Genomic DNA, 17451 nt, shown 5'->3' on the forward strand with positions numbered 1-17451 from the left:
TTACATCTTGGTCTGTCACATCTACTCACAGAAGAAGAAACTCTGTTAGTAACATGCGAGTCACCATCAGAATGTTCCTTGCTGGAAATTTTGGCTGCGATGTTTACTCAACTCCCCTGGGAATTTATAAAACTACAGATTCTGCTTTACCAGGGCTGGATGGGTGCCAAGTACACATGCAGCTAGTGAAGCTCTTGTTGACTATCAAGGCTATTGGTGATAAATTCATTTATGGCAACTGTAATACTTCATAGATCTTTGTGTTTGGTGAGTCATAGAAAGTATCTGAGTAGATTATGACTTACAGAAATGTTCACAACAATCTGACTTAACAGATCTTGGATGTTATATTTTATTATTTATAAAATAATTAAACAATAACATGGGCAGAGCTAAAATATAAGATCTTAGACATTCTGTAATAAAACTGTATCACTTGAAGTATTGAATTCATCAACATTGGGTAACGAAATGGAAGTAATGGTATCAAAGCAAATGGTTGTCAGTTTAAAATTGTATTTTCTGGAGTAAGTGGTAATGTGGTATTGTATTAATTAGTGTATTAAATAGGTTGATGGTGGTTTCAGTCAGCTCTATCACTGCTGTGACCAATGGATTTGACCAGAACAATTATAGAGGAGGAAAAGTTTATTTGAAGTTTCAGAGGTCTTAATCCATAGAAGGCTGGCTCCATTTGTTGGGGTTTGAGATGAGGCTGGACATCATGGCAGAGGGAAACAGCTCACATCTTGGTGATCAAGAAGCAGGGAGAGTAAGACTCCACTCTCTAGAAACAAATATATAACCTAAAGCTACTCCCCAATTCCCACATCCTCTAGCCACCCGTTACCACTTCAGTTACTACTCAGTTAATCCCTATTGGGATTAAATCACTGATTGGGTTAAGATACTTACAACCCAATCATTTCTCCTCTGAACCTTCTTGCATTGTCTTACTTTGGGGGGACACCTCACATCCAAACCATAACAGTAATTGTTTTAGGAAACATTTAGGTGCTGTCAAACTGAGGCTGTTGGCTTTGCGTCATATTTCTGAGGAAAGCTAGGCATGTTTAGTGACTTGGTGCCATCACTATCAGGATAGCCATACTGATACACCTGTAGCCTCAGTGCAGTATTGAATACACAATGTGTCTGGTCACTTTTCCTAATCTTCAGGCTACATGTGCACATTTGAGAATGGGTTTTAGCCATTTTCTCATCCTTTGGCTTATTCCCTTCATATGTTCTCTGAGATATTTTATATGTGAGGCTTTAAGAATAAAAGAATACTCTATAAAGAAAACCTTGTTATTTGTGTAGTATAATATTTAATAGGTTCATTCAGAAATCAGAAATCTATTTAAAGTTATTTGCATCTGAGCTAAATGAAACATATTTGTAAGTATCCTGGACAAGACAAAGGTTTTCTCTCTTTATAAACATCTGTTTTTCTCTTTGAGCTAAATTCACAAATTGTCAGCTCATTTTATCAGTTGTGTATTTTGATGACATTTTATTTAATTACCCACTTTTAACTCTTAGATATTTTTGCATCAACACTGTATTCTTTTCTTTCAAAACAGAAGATCTAGGCTCACAAGCCCACATACCAATGGTTGGCTTGAACATGTTCTTCAGTTTGGCATATCCCTCAGTATCTCCTTTTGTTATCTGTTCAGTCAGCTTCGTTACTCCTTCTGCCTTCATGGCTTTCATAGTTGCCACATACTGTTTATGAATCAGGAACCTCAGTTCTACAGCATTGCATTCTCTGAATATCACAAGTCCTACTTTTCACTTAGCTGTGCCTGACATAGCCAGTAATATTTACAAGCAAATGCTAGTTTTTTAAAAGTCAGTGTGTCACTGGAGGTTTAGCTCAGTTGGTAGAGTGCTTGCCTTGCATGCCCAAGGCCATGGGTTCAGTCCCCAGTACCACACACACACACACAAAGTCAATGTAAACTTTTCCAAAAGAGCATTAGGTAGGTATATAGCATACATAAAAATTAAGTAAAGAACACTGTTTTTAAAATATATTATTATTTATAGGGAATTCCAGCAGATATATAATGGTGAAATGAGAAGTCTTCCACCCATTTTTATTCTTTGTTTCCTGATTATTTTTATGAATAAGAATAAGATACTTCCTTGTTCCAATGCAGATAGTTCCCACTTCTGTGAATGGATGTTGAGTGTCACCTGCTACTTGGATGTCTGCAAGTTGTGCTTGACGCTAATATCGTACTTGGTAGTTGGCAGAAAGTTAATACTGAAGTTAAGCTCTTGTGTTCTAGCAGCTGTGCTGCAGATCCTTGGTGTGCCACCTTCTGCAATCCGTGCTGCTCTGTTCATGTTCCTTATTGACTTCCTGGTTATCAGCGCCATGGTCTCCTGGTCTTTGAGTGTGGAAGATAGTCATGTAGCAGGTTCCAGGGAGGACAGATCATTGATAATGTACTCTAATCCATGTGCCCCACCAATGAACTGCTGTTTCTTCTTTGGTTTTAAGGAAGACAGGGTTTCTTCAAACACTGCTGTGCACCTGGGAAAGCAGGCATCTGCTTTACTTCGACGAAGTGGTAGTGATTCATTTCAAGAAGACACGAGAAGAAAGAACTGAACTTCTGGTATGATGCAGGCTCCTTGCATTGCAAATGGGTTAGAAGAGAGAAGAGTTGCTTTATGAGATTTTATAACATTTTTCCTGAAAAGTTCTACACAGAGGTGAGTCTCCAACATGCTTAGAAACCATTTAAGATATCTTTTTTACTGAACTGAATCAGAGCCCACCCATATTGCCCCCGCACTTCTGGCCTACACACTGCCACCTGACACACAGACTTCCTCAGACACGGGGGTGGACATGCTGGTGCTCTCTCTCATCTCAGGTCAAGCCCTTAACACTGACCTCTCTCTTCTTTATTCCTATCTATCCTTCCTGACCATCCAGAAGCTCCAATTCAAAAGGGCATGAGTAGTCCATGGTATTGGATGAGTGTTCCCGGCCTAGGGGTAAACACGAAGGAACACCTGCTCCCAGGCTTACCAGGACAGTCTTGGCATTCTTTTGGCTTTGTTTTTCTAACCGGATGCAAATCAAGCAAGTGTCTCCCACCTGCTTGTTTAAAAGCAGCCTTGACAACTTGGAAGTTGATTCTGAGAACTGTGGGGGATGGACATCAGCAAAGCCCAGAAACTGAACGCCACCCCAACTTGCCAGTTTGCTCTATGGGCATTCTGGAACATATGTCCATATGAGGCTTCTTATCACTTGTGTGGATGTGGAATGGCACCAGGAGTCAGTACGAATAAGGTGGGTGCTTACCTCCTTTCCCTTGACCTGGGTCCTCTTCATGGTGGGATGTTTTCTTACAAGAAAATGATACTTCATTTGAGGATGCATGGAGAAATAGATGATTGCATGGTCAACTTCTGCAGAGAGAGGTGGAGAGGATTGGTAGCTGACACTCAAGGATTCTACCACGAGACACCCCCAACCCCTGAGAGTCTCTGCCAGGGCAGGCCTGCGCCACAGACTTGAGAACCCTCTGATCCAGCTACAGTTCCACCAAAGACTTCCTCAGTGATTCTTCCCTGAAGGAAGATTATGCACAGGATCTAAACCACAGACTCCCCCAGATGTGGGGTGGACATGCTGGTGCTCTCCCTCATCTCAGGTCAAGCCCTTCACATTGACCTCTCTCTTTTTTCTGTCTGTCCTTTCTGACCACCCAGAAGCTTCAATTCTAAATGGCCTTTGATATGTGTTAGTTTCCTGCCCTGGGCCAACCAGGAGACACCCCTGCTGCCAGGCTTACCAGGACATTCTTGTACTTTTTTCTGCTCTGCTCCTCTGAGCTGAAATGAACCAAACAGCTGTCTCCCACCCGCTTATTGTAGAAGGTCCTTGAGGATCTGCAAATAATGACTCCAGTGACACTGGACTTCTTGATCCATTTGGTGGCCATGAACCTAGGTTTTATTGCAGAGGACTCCAAAGTTGATTTGAAGAACTGTGGGATATGGCAACATCAGCAAAGCCCAGAAACCGTAACCCACCCCAGCCTGTTCTATGGGGCTCCTAGAACATATATCCAGGAGCGGAGGGGTTTTACCTTCTCGTGTGGATGTGCAGTGGCACCAGGAGGAAAGAGTGAATAAGGAGGGTGTTTATCTTCCTTCCCTTTACCTTGTCTCACTTGCTGGTGGGTTGTTTCTCTGAAGGAATATTTGACTTGAGTATTCATGGAATAAAAGACATTTCCTTTGTCAGGGATCTTCAGCTCTGAAGAGAGAGGGCCAGTGGGTGGTAAGTGACTCTCAAGGGGTACACCACAGGACACTTGCAACACCTGAGAGTCTCTGCCAGGGTCAGGCCTGAGCCATAGACCTGAGAGCCCTCTGATCCAGCTACAGTTCTACCAAAGACTTTCTCAATGATTCTTTCCTGAGGAAAGACTGTGCATAGGAACTAAACCAAACTACCACCTTTCAATGAAAAAGCACCTTGGACTCCAGAATGTCTCAGTTCAGGTTGGACCTGCTAAAGAGACACTGCTGGAGTTTGCATCAGGATTTGCCCCAGTGGCTCATGTGCTGAAGCTCTTCTCCCAGTGAAGCAATGTTCACACATGGGTTTTCGGGGAAGCATTTGATGGTGAGTGCTTTGACCTTCTTAGGGGATTAATCCATTCATAAATGAATACAGTCCTGGGAGGTGGTATAAATTAGAAGTCTTTTGTGCATGGATGAAGGATGACTTAAGGAACTATATATTTTTTTCGATGAGCTCCACTTCCTCTTCCTCCTCATCATTATCCTTCTGATTTGTAATCTTATTCTGGTTATTTTATATCTTCATGTGCTTTTTATATTCCTCCTCCTCCTCCTCTTTCTCCTCCCCTTCACATCTTGCTTCCCCTTATCCTTCTTCTTTTTCTCTCTATGACCTATTGACCTGCTCTGAGTAGCTTGCCTCTCCCACACACTTCTGCCTATGTATGGCCTCTGTTAAGGACCCCAAAATGGAATGAGTTCACAAAGAATGGAAAGTAGTGAACCCAGAAGCCAAAAGAAATGTTTCTTCTTTTAAGTATTTTTTTCAAATATTTGTCACAGTCATGAAAGAAAGGATGCCTAACCAGGCACCCCACTGTGACCATGCTTCCCTTTTTGGTGGTAACCACCTCCAACTGGACCAGGCTTTCTAAAGCAGAGGCCATATCTCCAGAGTTTCCCTAATGCAAACAAGCATTCCAACAACCAGGAGAACCAGGAGAGGTCTGGCATCACTGCAACCCTCCTGCCATAATTCATATGTCATAACACAAAGTGGGTTTCATGCATCCAGCTTGTCCTTTATTTGGACATCTGTTACCCACAATCCTCACTGGCCCAGAGCTTGCTCTCAATCAATGATGGATTGGATGTGTCTACTTTTCATTCCACTTTCTTAGCCTATTCTTTTTTTTTTTTTGGTACAGGGGTTGAACCCAGAGTCCCTTAACGACTGGTCCATATTCCCAGCTTTTTTCATTTTAGACAGGGTCTTGCTAAGTTGCTGAGGCTGGCTTGAAACTTGTGATCATCCTGCCTCACCCTCCCAAGAGGCTGGGATTACAGGCATGAGACACCATGCCTGCAACTTAGCCAATCTTGGCCTTGCATGTAAGACACTCCAACCTCAGACTTGGTTATTTATGAAAATGTTAGAGAACTGGTCATAGGAGCCATAGGGATGGTATGTTTCACTGTGGACAGACTTGGATCGTGGCTGCTATGAGTTCCTGGCTCACAGGTAAGAAAACAGCAATGGAATTACTTACACATCAGCTTTTTGGCCTATGTGTTTAGGACGCCCTTAGCTGACAAAGGAAGGGATAATAACCTGGCTGTTCTGATCTCATTTGGAGATGGGCACACAGGCACAAAGGACTTAGAATTTTCAAAACACAGCCCAAACAGGCTGTCTCCTGGCCTTTATGTGTTATTGTGTCCTGTTCCCAGTTGCTACAATACTGACATTTCTCCCCATATGCAGGGCTTCTCAGGTCCTACCCCTGGTTTTTAACATGTGCTGTTTCAGTCCACATCAGTGCTGATTCCACTTGTAGCCCATTTTTTCCCATGTTACTGTTAAATCATCCCTATCAGTGACCCATGGTGTATACTGCTGCTTGAAGGAGCTTTTCTTCTTTGCCCCTCATGGATGTTAGCTTTTCAATGGCTGATCAGGTGCAGGGGAGGATACATGTTAGGGAGGTCCAACAGGCCCTGGGGCAGCGCAGAGAATCTACTACAGATTTTAGGCCCACTTCAGTGCAGTTTCCTTGGTGCACAAGGCCCACTACACATTCTGCCTGTTTTTCTAGGCTAAGGCACTCTTCTATTGGGTTGTGAGTTGTCCTGAGCCTGCTCGTTGATCATTTCTCCCCACCATCTGATTGTCCCACTTACTCTAATGCTTGGAGATGATTTGCAGAAGCTCAAATTTATTCAGACCCTCCTCCTTAAGCAAGTGTTGGTCCAAAGCCCTCTACCCTGGCAGGTCACCTGGATCAGGGTGGGAGACAGGTCATCAGGGTATGTGCCCTGGAGGCGATACCCACTGGATAGTGGCCTGGGACATTCAGGAGACACCTTAGCTATGAATACAAGGGCACCTTCTTGTTATCCTGCTACTAGCATCTGGCCTCCATGTAATTATATGAGGTCTTCTGATGGGCTACTAGCCCAATCTTCATACAAAAGACTGCCTGTACCTGCCATTGTCCTATGTGGAGCCATATTTCACTCGAGTAGAAGTTCCATTCTACTTTCCACTTCCACTGAGATCAGAGGAATGGGCCAGTGGCACCCTCTATGCCAGATTTGCTCTGGGATGCAGGATGAATCTGTGCTTATCACAGGTAGAAACTCTAAAAGCTTTGGTCCTGACAGCCAAGACACCAAACAAGTGAGTCAGCAGGGGGAGGATTGAACATGGCTCCTCTGCAGCTGGACACCTGGAATATTGGGAATATACTGCATATCCATAAAAATTCTACAAAGAGACCCTCTGATTCCCCGTTCAAGGGATATGCAGACTCTGACACTCCTGAGGACAGGGCTCGTCCATGGTGTTTGCTATGTTTTCTGTCTTTTCCAGTATGGGCACCCAGGTGACACCCCTGCTGTCAGCCACACTAGGATGCTCTTGCGCTCCATGCTCTGCTCCTCTAACTGGATATGTGGTAGTGAGGAAGTGCTAGTGGATACCCCTGAGATACTGGACTCAATGTTGCTTTTGATGGCCATGGGAAAGGTCCTGGATGACACTGAAGAGGTGCTGCTCAAAGATGCAGTGATGCTGGACATCATTGCTGAGAACTCTGAATTTGACTCCAAGAAACATGGGGATGGCAACATCAGTAGAATCTCAGAAACTGCGGGATACATAGGTTCACAATTCTGTTTGGGGAGTTCTGGAAATTATACCCATGCACTGAGCCATCTTGGCTCCTTGGGTTAGACAAAGATTGAGGATGCAGTCAGAGACAGCATTGTCCTCACAGTCTGCCACCAAACAGGGAAGCTGAACTTTGCACAGGGTCTGCTTCTAAAGGTTCTTTATCCCCCAAAATGCTGCTTGTACTTTTGGTTACCTTACCTCTCTCTGCATGCTGCTCCTTCTGGAAGGTACAAAGGCACACCTACCCCACTGACATTGGGAGGACTGTCACTTTACTGCCATTGATGCTGTCCTGATTCACCTGCCCTGCTCAGAGTTCATGGACATATCATTTCCTTTGGAACCTCATCACCTCCCAGGAGTGAGCACCCCTGGCTGCAATGGCAACCTGGGGTTGGGGCAGGAACACAGGCTCTGGAGCAGGGAACAGCAGGTCTAGGCAGCAGAGACCAGAAGGAAGTTCAACCGCCCTGCTCAGCCATGCCAAGACACCTCATCCATCAGCACAAAGCTCTCTGCCCCCAGGTCTGGAGGGAATGTTAACACATGAGGCTTTTCTTCCCTTAGCACTTTCTCTGTGGCCAAAGGATAAGACTGGCAAGCCTCTACTGATAGAACTGGCACTAGGGTGGACTCCAGATCTAGAGTTGGGGACAGACTTGGATCCAGCAGTGGAGCAAGAGCTGAAGCTACCTGGAGCTCTGGAGCTGACACTAAATCTAACCCTGGAACCGCCTCTTGCTTCCAAAGAGATGCTGGAGCTGACTTGAGCTCTGGATCTGACGTTAGTGCTGCCATTTGACTGGGCAGCAGTGCAGCTCCTGGAGAAGGCTCTCTCTCTGCAGGTGATTTTAGAGTTTGCACTGGACCTGAGGCTGCAGCTATAGGAGAAAAGATTCCAGCATGACTGCCTTGCCTTCAGCTTTGCAAAAACAGATAATACCTCTGTATTATCTGTTTTTGCTAAGGAAGACCTTAGCCCCAGAGCCCACTCAGGACCTTTTCCTAGATTGGGGCCATTGCCTGAGTGGTCAAAGCCTTATAATTGTTCCCAGTCCAACACCAGACTTAAGAGATTCCATCCAGTGGGGCTAAAATATAACTGTTTCTTCATTTACCCTTCTGTACCTACCCTAAGCCTCCTTGCCTTCAGGCTCTGCCTTGTAGCCTACGCTTCATGTCCTCAAGCTGGGCCTGCAGGTAGTGGGCACAGTGCTCCAGGTTCAAGCCACCCATGTTGAGCTGCATGAAAGGCAACAGCAGCTGAAGGCACAGAAGGCCTGGAGGCTGATGGAAATCCTCTCTATCCCAGTGCTCAGAATGAAAGGCATGGCACTGTGGGCAGGCAGGTGTGTAGTCAGCAGAAGCCTGGCCTTTCCTTCCCACAGCCTTCTATAGCACCCCTATGGACCTTGACTTCTGTAACTCCCCTGTCTCTCCACAGGCCAGTCCACACCAGCCAAGACACAGTGGCTATACAGGCAGTGACAAGACAGGTCTCTCTCCTTCCAAAAAAAAAAAAAAAAAAACCCAAACTCTGGATCCATGGTGTGACCAGCTCTCCCCTACCGTGGGAGAGGCCTGACATTCTTCTTTTTGTTTGCATTCTGGCAATCTCCAGGAGGGTTTGTCCTCCTGTCCATCATTGTCAGGGCTTGATTGAACCTCATACCCAGGTTTTTGCTGCCATGCTATCTCACTCTTTGTGATCTGTATATCTTGCTCCCAAGTGACACTATTCTTCTAGAGGGCACTCTCTGAAGAATAGTGTCATGGGGAGCAAGACACTAGCTCTCATTTCCAAAAAGTGAGGCCTGGGATGAGAGCTACTACTCTCCAAATTTCTGTGGCCCTAGGGGAGAGGACAGGGGTGGTGCATTCAGAATGGGATGGGCGTGGGGGGTTGATTTGCACATGAGCTGGCTCTGAGGCCACAGTCTTTTTAGTTCCCCAAATGACCAAGATTCCACCTACATCTTTTACCTTCTTCTACAATTGAGGCTCCAGACCTTATACTGCAAGCAGGACTCAAAATTGTGGGAACCAGAGCTGGTGTTGCCGCTCAGAGGTAGAGTGCTCACCTAGCATGTGTGAGGCACTGGGTTCGACCCTCAGCACCACATAAAAATAAAATGAGGGTATTGTGTCCACTTACAACTCAAAAATAATAATAAAAATGTTAAAAAAATTGTGAGAACCAATGTTTTTGCAGTCTTCCCAAGCCACAAAACTTTATATATCCCCACACTGGAGATAGGAGCCCTCCATCTTGACCCCAAGTCCACTCCATTTTTAGTTGATCCAGTGGTCCACCATCTTCACTGGAGTAGGACAAGATGTAGCCATGTCTCCTAGAGGACAGGTTGATGTGGTCATTAGAATATGACACCCGAGGTTTCTGTCTAACTGATAAAATTATATGCCAATTTTATCTTACTTGGCCTCCCCAAGCAAGAGAGTTGGGACAGCTTTCTGAAGAAAGATGGCACGGATTCCCCCCATTTTTCACTAAATTATGTGATGTGCTGAGAAACGTCTTCACACAATAGGTGCTTCTTATATATGCTCCTCAAAGAATGAGCCCAACCAGCTGCTTACCACATATCTCACTGGGCATGGGAGCTGCCAGCCCACCGGCCCTTCTCTGGCTATAACTAGGATGGGAATTTCTCTCTATGGAATCTGGAACATCCTTTATGAATGCAAAATTGCTTTGCCCAAGTTAAGTGAGGCCCCTGGCAGATACCTTCTTCTTGCAGATGGGAATGAAACACTAGAGAAACCCACAGCCCTCACTGAGTCCACTTGGAAATGAGCTGGGAACACAATATCAAGGAGTGAGGCCCAGTGTGAGTAGGCTGCTCCACATACTTCTGTGGCCCAGCTGGAGACAGGGTGGTTTAGTCTGGCTGAGAAGGTGAATCCACTTTCTGATGCAAGGCTGTGGCAGACACTTCTAGGACTCATCCCATTGGTCCTGACAATACCCTATGAGGATGGTCTCCTAAACTCCTCAGTTTTCACACAGCAAATTGGGACTTAGAAAGTTACAGGCCATTCTCAAGTTCAGCTAGGTGGTGGCATCTTTGGGTTAGAAGGTTGGGAGCTTAGCTTGGGAGCTCCGCAGGCGCAGCACCTGCTGAGTCGTGATGAACCTTGAGTAGTTGCACACAAAGGTGGTACCTAAGTCTGGGTTCCTGCGTACAAGACAGGCATGGACTGCTTCATGAGCTCTTCCTCCCTATTTGACTCAATGGTCTCTACAGATGCCATCCGTGTTCTGAGTGGGCTAATTTTCACACTGGGGTGGCCAAGAATGGTGGGTTTAAAGATAGAAATAGCAGCAAACAGAAACATGACTCCAATAAAGTGAAGTAAAACCATTGCGGAACAGTTGTCCTCAGTGTGTACACACACACACACACACACACACACACACACATACAGGGTGGGGGAGGAGAGAGAGTTGGAATTCTGGGCCATGAATGAGTGGTCAGACATGAAGGCCTGCCTCAGCTAACCTTCCCTTTGCTGCTCAGTGTTAGTCTTGGGCTTCTCTGGAAAAATCGCCAGAGGCTCTGGCAACTAGGGCAAAGGCCCAACCAGAGTTCCTACACTTGGGCGATGGGGAACCCCCGAGATTTCCTGAGGCCTGAGCCTCAGCATGCTGTGGAACAGAACATCCCTCTTACTCCAGCCTCCCCAAGCAAGAGAGCTGGGACAGCTTTCTGAGGAAAGTGGGTACCTTTTTTATTTTTAACCAGGGTTTCATGTTCTGTTTGAACCATCAACCAATGAAAGCACTTTCTGTAGTCCCTGTACCTGAGCCTTTTATTCACACGAGACCACTCCAGAGTCCCATGGACTGCTGACTGTCCCCCACACCACATCAAGTACACAACTGAACAGATTTTCACTAACAACTCCCATCATCCCTTGCCCAGCTTGGCTTCAGCTAGAGCTCCTGCTTTGAGGATTCAAAAACTGGATTCCATAACCAGTCCCCCTCCTCACCAGCTTTGTGATGCTAGACCTACCTTTGTGCCTCTCATGGGTGCTCCAGTGTCCCCAACTCTTCCCTGGGAATTACTGTCACACCACTTCCTAGGATGGAATTGGGCATATGTGCCCATAAATGCCTGTATTGTCTGTGAAACCCATAGACAGAATTCACAATTACAAGAAGGAGAGAAAGAATAAAACCTAACTCATTAAAGAACCTGGGCAATGCCACTTTCCCTCCTGTTTGCAGTTCCCACTCTGATCTATAGCAAGTTTGAAGCAATTGGGATTCAGAGACTGTCACCCTCTAGCATAGAACTTCCCAAGACTTCTTGTGAGATTTCACATTGGCCCAAGCGCCTCTTCTCAGTCTAGGAGATAGGTAACCCACAGAGACTCTAAGATACCATAGCTTCCTGGTTCCCAAAGGCAGTACACCCCTCACTTGGAGGTGGATCATATTCTTCACTCTTGTGTCTAAGGAATAGAATTGGGCAAAAGTGATGGGCTGTCACCTCCAAGATTGAGTTATGGGAAGCCTGACTTCTGTCTGGCTCCCTCTCCAGCATTTTCCCCCACTCTGTCTCCCTTCCAATCTTGATCCAAGGAATGAAATGATATGCTGTCTTTGTATACAACTTTGTGATAAAGACCAGTCCTCCCATCAGAAAAGTGTTGAGTCTCAGCCAAACTGGTTTTTTACCAGGATCACAGGCGAGAGCTCAGGGGCAGATTCTCCCAGCTAAGCCTCAGTGGGGTCTGCAGTCAAAGCCTCCAGGGACATGGAGACAGAGGCATCCAGCTGAGCCACCTTGAACCCAGTTGCACAGAAACTTGACCTTATAAATGCCCATGGCTTTCAGTTGTGAGTTAGGGGGTGGTTATCCACAACTCTGGATATTGAGTGCAGTCTCTGGGCTGTGCGGTGTGCCCTAACCTATCCCTATCTGCCCAGACCCTCCAGCCATATTGGTCTTTTATCCATCCTCCTCTTGTGGCCACACTGAATCAGGACTTCCAATTTCTATGTGGCCATGCCTTCCTCAACACACTGTTCCCAAAATGAGCAGAACTGGCTTCTTTTTGTCATTCTAGTTCCTGCAGCAATGCCACATCACTGAGATGGTTCTCAGTCTCCACCTAGTGACTCCAGCTTTCCTTCACACCGGGCCCTATTTTGGCTCTGGCTCTTGTTCTTTTCTTTCACTTGCATCTGCTTTGTGATTTTATGCACCTCCAGCTGCAGATGTGCAGCTACCAGAGGGTAGGGCTCATGGTGGTGACTTTCAGAGCCTGCACAGGCCCAACATGACCCCTTTAGGTAGGGTGAGCGCTGGAACACAGTGATGAGTGAAGAAATGAATTCAGAAACCCCCTGCCTCTTAGTTGCTCCTCCTATGCACAGGAATGCTAATGATGGGAGGCCCCATGGCATGGGACACTTTGGACATACCATGACCAGGGCCCTCTGAGCATGGACAATACTGCAGCCCCTAGTGGCCAGCATCAGCACTATGCCCCAGGGAGGAAACCCCAAATCAAAACCTTGACCTGAGTGTGGGTATTCCCAAGGCAATGAGGTCTCAGGGTCCCTAGCAAAAAGCAGTAAATCTTCTAAATTCCAGGGGAAATGAAGGGAAATCAGAGTCTCCCTTGTTTCTTTTTTCCCTCTGCAGGACACAGAGTGTTGTCCTCACTTCAGCCAGGGCTATGACCCTGGCCCCATACCCAAATGTGGATCATTAGATTTCTAAAGGACAGTCCTTTCACTGGACCCAGTGTTATGGGCCAGGCTATATGGGCAATGACCAAACAGATGCCATTTTACAGTGAGACTCCATATCATGTAACAAATGCTTCTTCCATGGGAAAGCCCTGCCTCTGTACCTATTAATATTACCTAGCACAACATACTTGGCAAACAAAATAGCAATTCTTATACAATGTAAAATTGGCTTTTTTGGTTTGTTTGTATTTTTCTTGGGCAATGTACCTTCTCAGAGATCGATTGTCTAGACGTTAGTAACCATTTTCTAACTTGTCTGAACTAGGGTCATTTTGACCCACTTCCCTTCTGCTTGCTTGCTGCTATGCCAACCTGGAAAGTCCCATGGAAAATACCAACGTGCCTATTGCATTGTCTTGCTCACTGCCTAATTCAGTTTCTGTACCTGCTTGCTTGCAGCTACATCACCCCAGATGGTTTTTTGCCTTTAAATATCCTAAAATGTTCATGCTCGGGGCTGTTCCTTGCAGAGACAGTGATAGGAGTGCGGGGAGAGTCAATGGCTGTCTGGCTAAATAAAGACTCTTCAATTGGGACAAAACTGGGACGTGGTGTGTTTTCTGAGTGACCTGCCCCACAATACCAGGAAGAGTATTGTAACAATACCCTTTGCATAATCCAGGTCCCTCTTTCCCCAAACCCCAAGCTTCTTGCTCTTGAGAAAACCAGGAAAGGAAGAGAATTTTCCAAGGATCATGATAGGCGAGTGATTCATGGATGGTGAACTGTCACCACCAGAAACTACTGGGAGCATATATGGACCTTGCATCCCTGGCTCGTGCACCTGGATTTTTTTTTCCACATTGATTTTTTAAAGGAAGTGAGGCTTTCTCATGTGGCACCCCAACACTAAGGCGTCTTCCATGGGAACAAGTGGTGGGCAATGGACCTCATACCATGTCTTTCAAGAGCATGCAGAGAGCATCCCCAGCCCATCCTGACCCTCGGGAACCTGGGGGACATCCCACAAACAGCATAGCATTTCTCCACTTCACATGCAAAGATCCCAGGTGAGAGCCCTACATTCCACTCTGGACTCTGCCCCTGTCATGTGCCTTGAACAGTCCTACCTCTTTCCTGCCACAGTTCCTTGATTGTCCTTCTATGGTTAGTTCATGGAACCCAGGGGGCTTGTGGCCCACCCTACCTGGCTGGGGTCAACTGTTGAGATCTATAGAGAAAGTGGTGACACTGTGGAATATGTCTGGGAACCTTTGTATGATGGAAAGTCCCACCTTCCAGGTTTTCATCTTCAAGGTAATGTGTAGAAAGGGAGCCAGAAAGGTTCTGCCAGATAGAGACAGGTGTGAGAACTGACTGAGCCTCAAAAAGGTGCCCAGGTCTCTGGGTGCAGAGTTAGTTTCATGTGGAATTTCTGGGGACCCTGAAGAAAACCTATTTACCTTTATGCAAAGAGACTGGACTCCTTCAGTCTAGTCATGCTGCTCTGCTTCTCAGATCCCTGGGACATCCCAGGTGTGTGGAGGTGGGGAGTCCACATAACATCCCAGGCTGCACCTGGGCACTTCTATCTGGATTTGAAGCATGTGTATATGCCTCAGGGATCATCAGAACAGTGTAACCCCCTCTGAAAGTGGGCTTAAAGACACTCAGGTCTGAATTAGCCCTGCCCTCTGGACTCCCTAGTCCCTGTTCTTTAGGAGACAATACCAATTCTTAGCCCACAGACTGGGCCCACTCAGATCCCAAGAGAATCCAGGTAGTGTTTCTACCTCTAGCCTTCATGACCCACAAGACAGTGTGTGGATGGACAAAATCAGATTCCTCTGCACCATGGGGATGGCCCCAGCCCACTTCTTAGCATGCTCATGTCTGTATATCGGCCTGTAGACACCTGGAGGAGGAAGGAACCCACAGGCTGATCCCATGATCAGAGCTGCTCCCTGACATGAACAAACAGGTCAGAGCACATAGTCACCACTACCTGTCACTGAGAATTCAATTGAGACACCTGCAGAATTGAAATTGATCTGGCATTCCCAGGAGTAGGGGTAAACTGCATCCAATTTCAATGATGGTTTCCACAAAAACATAATTATTTTTAGAATTTCACTTATCTCACATTCCCAGTAATCAGGTTCATAAAAACATAAAGTATAATTTTCTTTTCTTGGGCCTGGGGAGGGCACTAGAATTCAGTATTGACAGCAAGATGAGAGTCCTGGGGATGTATGGTGGTGATGGCTGTGCAGCAACATGAATGTACTTAATGCCATTGAACTGTGCACGTAAAAAAAGCTAAAATTACAAAATGGATGTTTTGTGTATTTTACACAATTACAAAATTAGAGAAATTGTTAATTTACTCTCTTGGGATTGTTTGTGTTGTGATGGCAAAAACCGTGTAATTTATAGAAAAGATTTTATTTCTCAAAGTTCTGGGGGTTGGAAATCCAATATCAGGTACCACGTTCTGAGAACATTCTTGCTGTGACCTCCTGTGTCAGAAGGTAAAACAGGGAGGGACAAGGGCTGCTTTGAGAAGCCTCCTTTGTAAAGACCTTAATGCCATTCTCATGGAAGGAGTCTCCATGGCCTAATGACCTCTTAATGTCCCCACCTGTTAACACAACATATTCAGGAGACACACATTGAAAGTATAAAACCACTAAGCAGAGACAAACACAATGATATAGATGGTCCTGCTGTGCCTTCCCAGGGCCCTGTCCTCCTGTGCAGCAGTCCTATCACCCTGTGTAACAAGATCTTTCAGACCAGAAAGCCCAGCATCAGCGCGAGTCACACGGCCCCACGGCCACGAGGGGGCAGCCGCAGGCCTCACACCAGGGAGTGTGTATCCAGGTGAGGATCTTGTGGCAACCTAGGTCCCCAGCTGAGGGGACAGGCCAGCAGGCGGAGCGCGCGGAGGGCACCGCCCCCAGCAGGCCAACCCTAAAGGGGAAGCGGAGCCGTCGCCAGGGAGACGGAGGCGGGGCCTATGCAGGGCGGGAACTTTGAGCCGTGGTCGCGGGGAGCTCCGAGGGGGAGGAGCCCGGAAGTAGCGCCCGCGGGACTGGAGGTCCCAGATGGAGGGTCCGGCTCGCGGGGTCGGTGACAGGAGAAGGTGCGCTGCCGGGAGCCGCCCCGGTCTAGGCGCCCACACGAGGGGGGACCCGGAGGACTCTGCCGCCGCCCTGGAGCCTCGGTCCCGGCTGTCTGTCCCCTGGAGCCGCTGGGGCGGTCCCCTCAGCGCCCACCGCGGACCCCGCGGTCCCGGTTCTCACCTGAGGGCCCTCCTCCGCGGAGCTGCTGGTCACAGCGGGTGAGTTTGATCTGCAGGGTCCTGTTCAGGACGCGGTGGCCTCAGCAGTGTGGCCTGCGCCGTGGACCTCAGAGGAGAAGAGGTGGCCTGACCCGCAGGCCCCTGGAGAGGGGAGGGCGACGGGGGAGCCCAGGTGACCTGGGGGCAGGAGGTGGTTTAGAAGGGAGACCCGCCCAGGGGTGTCAGGTGTCTCTGACTCTGTGTCCTTTTGTTTTCCTGTGGCACCTGTGGGTTTTGTTTTAAGTCCTCCCTTTAAAAACCCTTTCGTGTTTACTTCCTGCTCCTGGTGAACACTGGGAAGAGATCCTAAGGTCTTTTAACGATTCTACAAAGCAGTGTAGTTCCTGGAAGTGCCATGGAAAGAGCAGCGACTTTGGGTAGGAATCAAGGGAGTGAGTCCTGCGGGCTCCAGTTTCTGCACTGTGTGTGAGAGAGTTGCCTGAGGACAGTTTTTGCAATATGTGCCATGGGATGATTCCCAGTGATGGCGGTTGATTGCTAAAATGTGTTGTTTGCATGCTTGGTTTCAGACACTAGCCTAAGCACTGATTCCTTTAGGAAACTCCATGGAAACCACGAGATGGATAGTCCTATTTCCTGATGCATGTTGTTGGAGGAGATATGCTTCCTTTCTCCTGTGACCAGGGGTTTGTATTCAGCTTGGCAGAGAATGGATTGGACACCATAAGGAATGTGAAGTAGCACGTGTTCTGACTGCTCAATGGACAGTTAAATCAGAACCTAGGACATGTGAGTCTATAAAAGAGTACAGTGTAAGAGGTTAGGGTTGCATTTTGCGTAATACAAGTTATTGAGTTGAAGTTGCATTTGTTAATTTTAAAATATGGAAGGAAGTATGGAGGTTGGTCCACTTGAGGATTTATTCAATGGAATATCAGACTTTGTTTCTTTTTACTGGCACTG

At 46.8% G+C, this 17451-nt stretch overlaps 1 protein-coding gene across 3 annotated transcripts in view; it reads left to right on the forward strand.

Moving 5' to 3' along the window:
• Positions 1-2586: 2586 nt before the first annotated feature.
• Positions 2587-17451, forward strand: part of LOC144366823 (uncharacterized) — a 35631-nt gene continuing 20766 nt past the window's right edge. Inside the window, exons 1-2 of one of the 3 annotated variants that reach the window (XM_078021660.1) lie at positions 2587-2730; positions 2957-4663. The gene's annotated coding sequence lies outside the window, so the exon portion shown is untranslated. The other 2 variants (XM_078021662.1, XM_078021661.1) reach the window with 2 other exon arrangements.

The sequence above is a fragment of the Ictidomys tridecemlineatus genome, chromosome 9 (genome assembly GCF_052094955.1).
Source record: "Ictidomys tridecemlineatus isolate mIctTri1 chromosome 9, mIctTri1.hap1, whole genome shotgun sequence".
Taxonomy (NCBI): Eukaryota; Metazoa; Chordata; class Mammalia; order Rodentia; family Sciuridae; genus Ictidomys; species Ictidomys tridecemlineatus.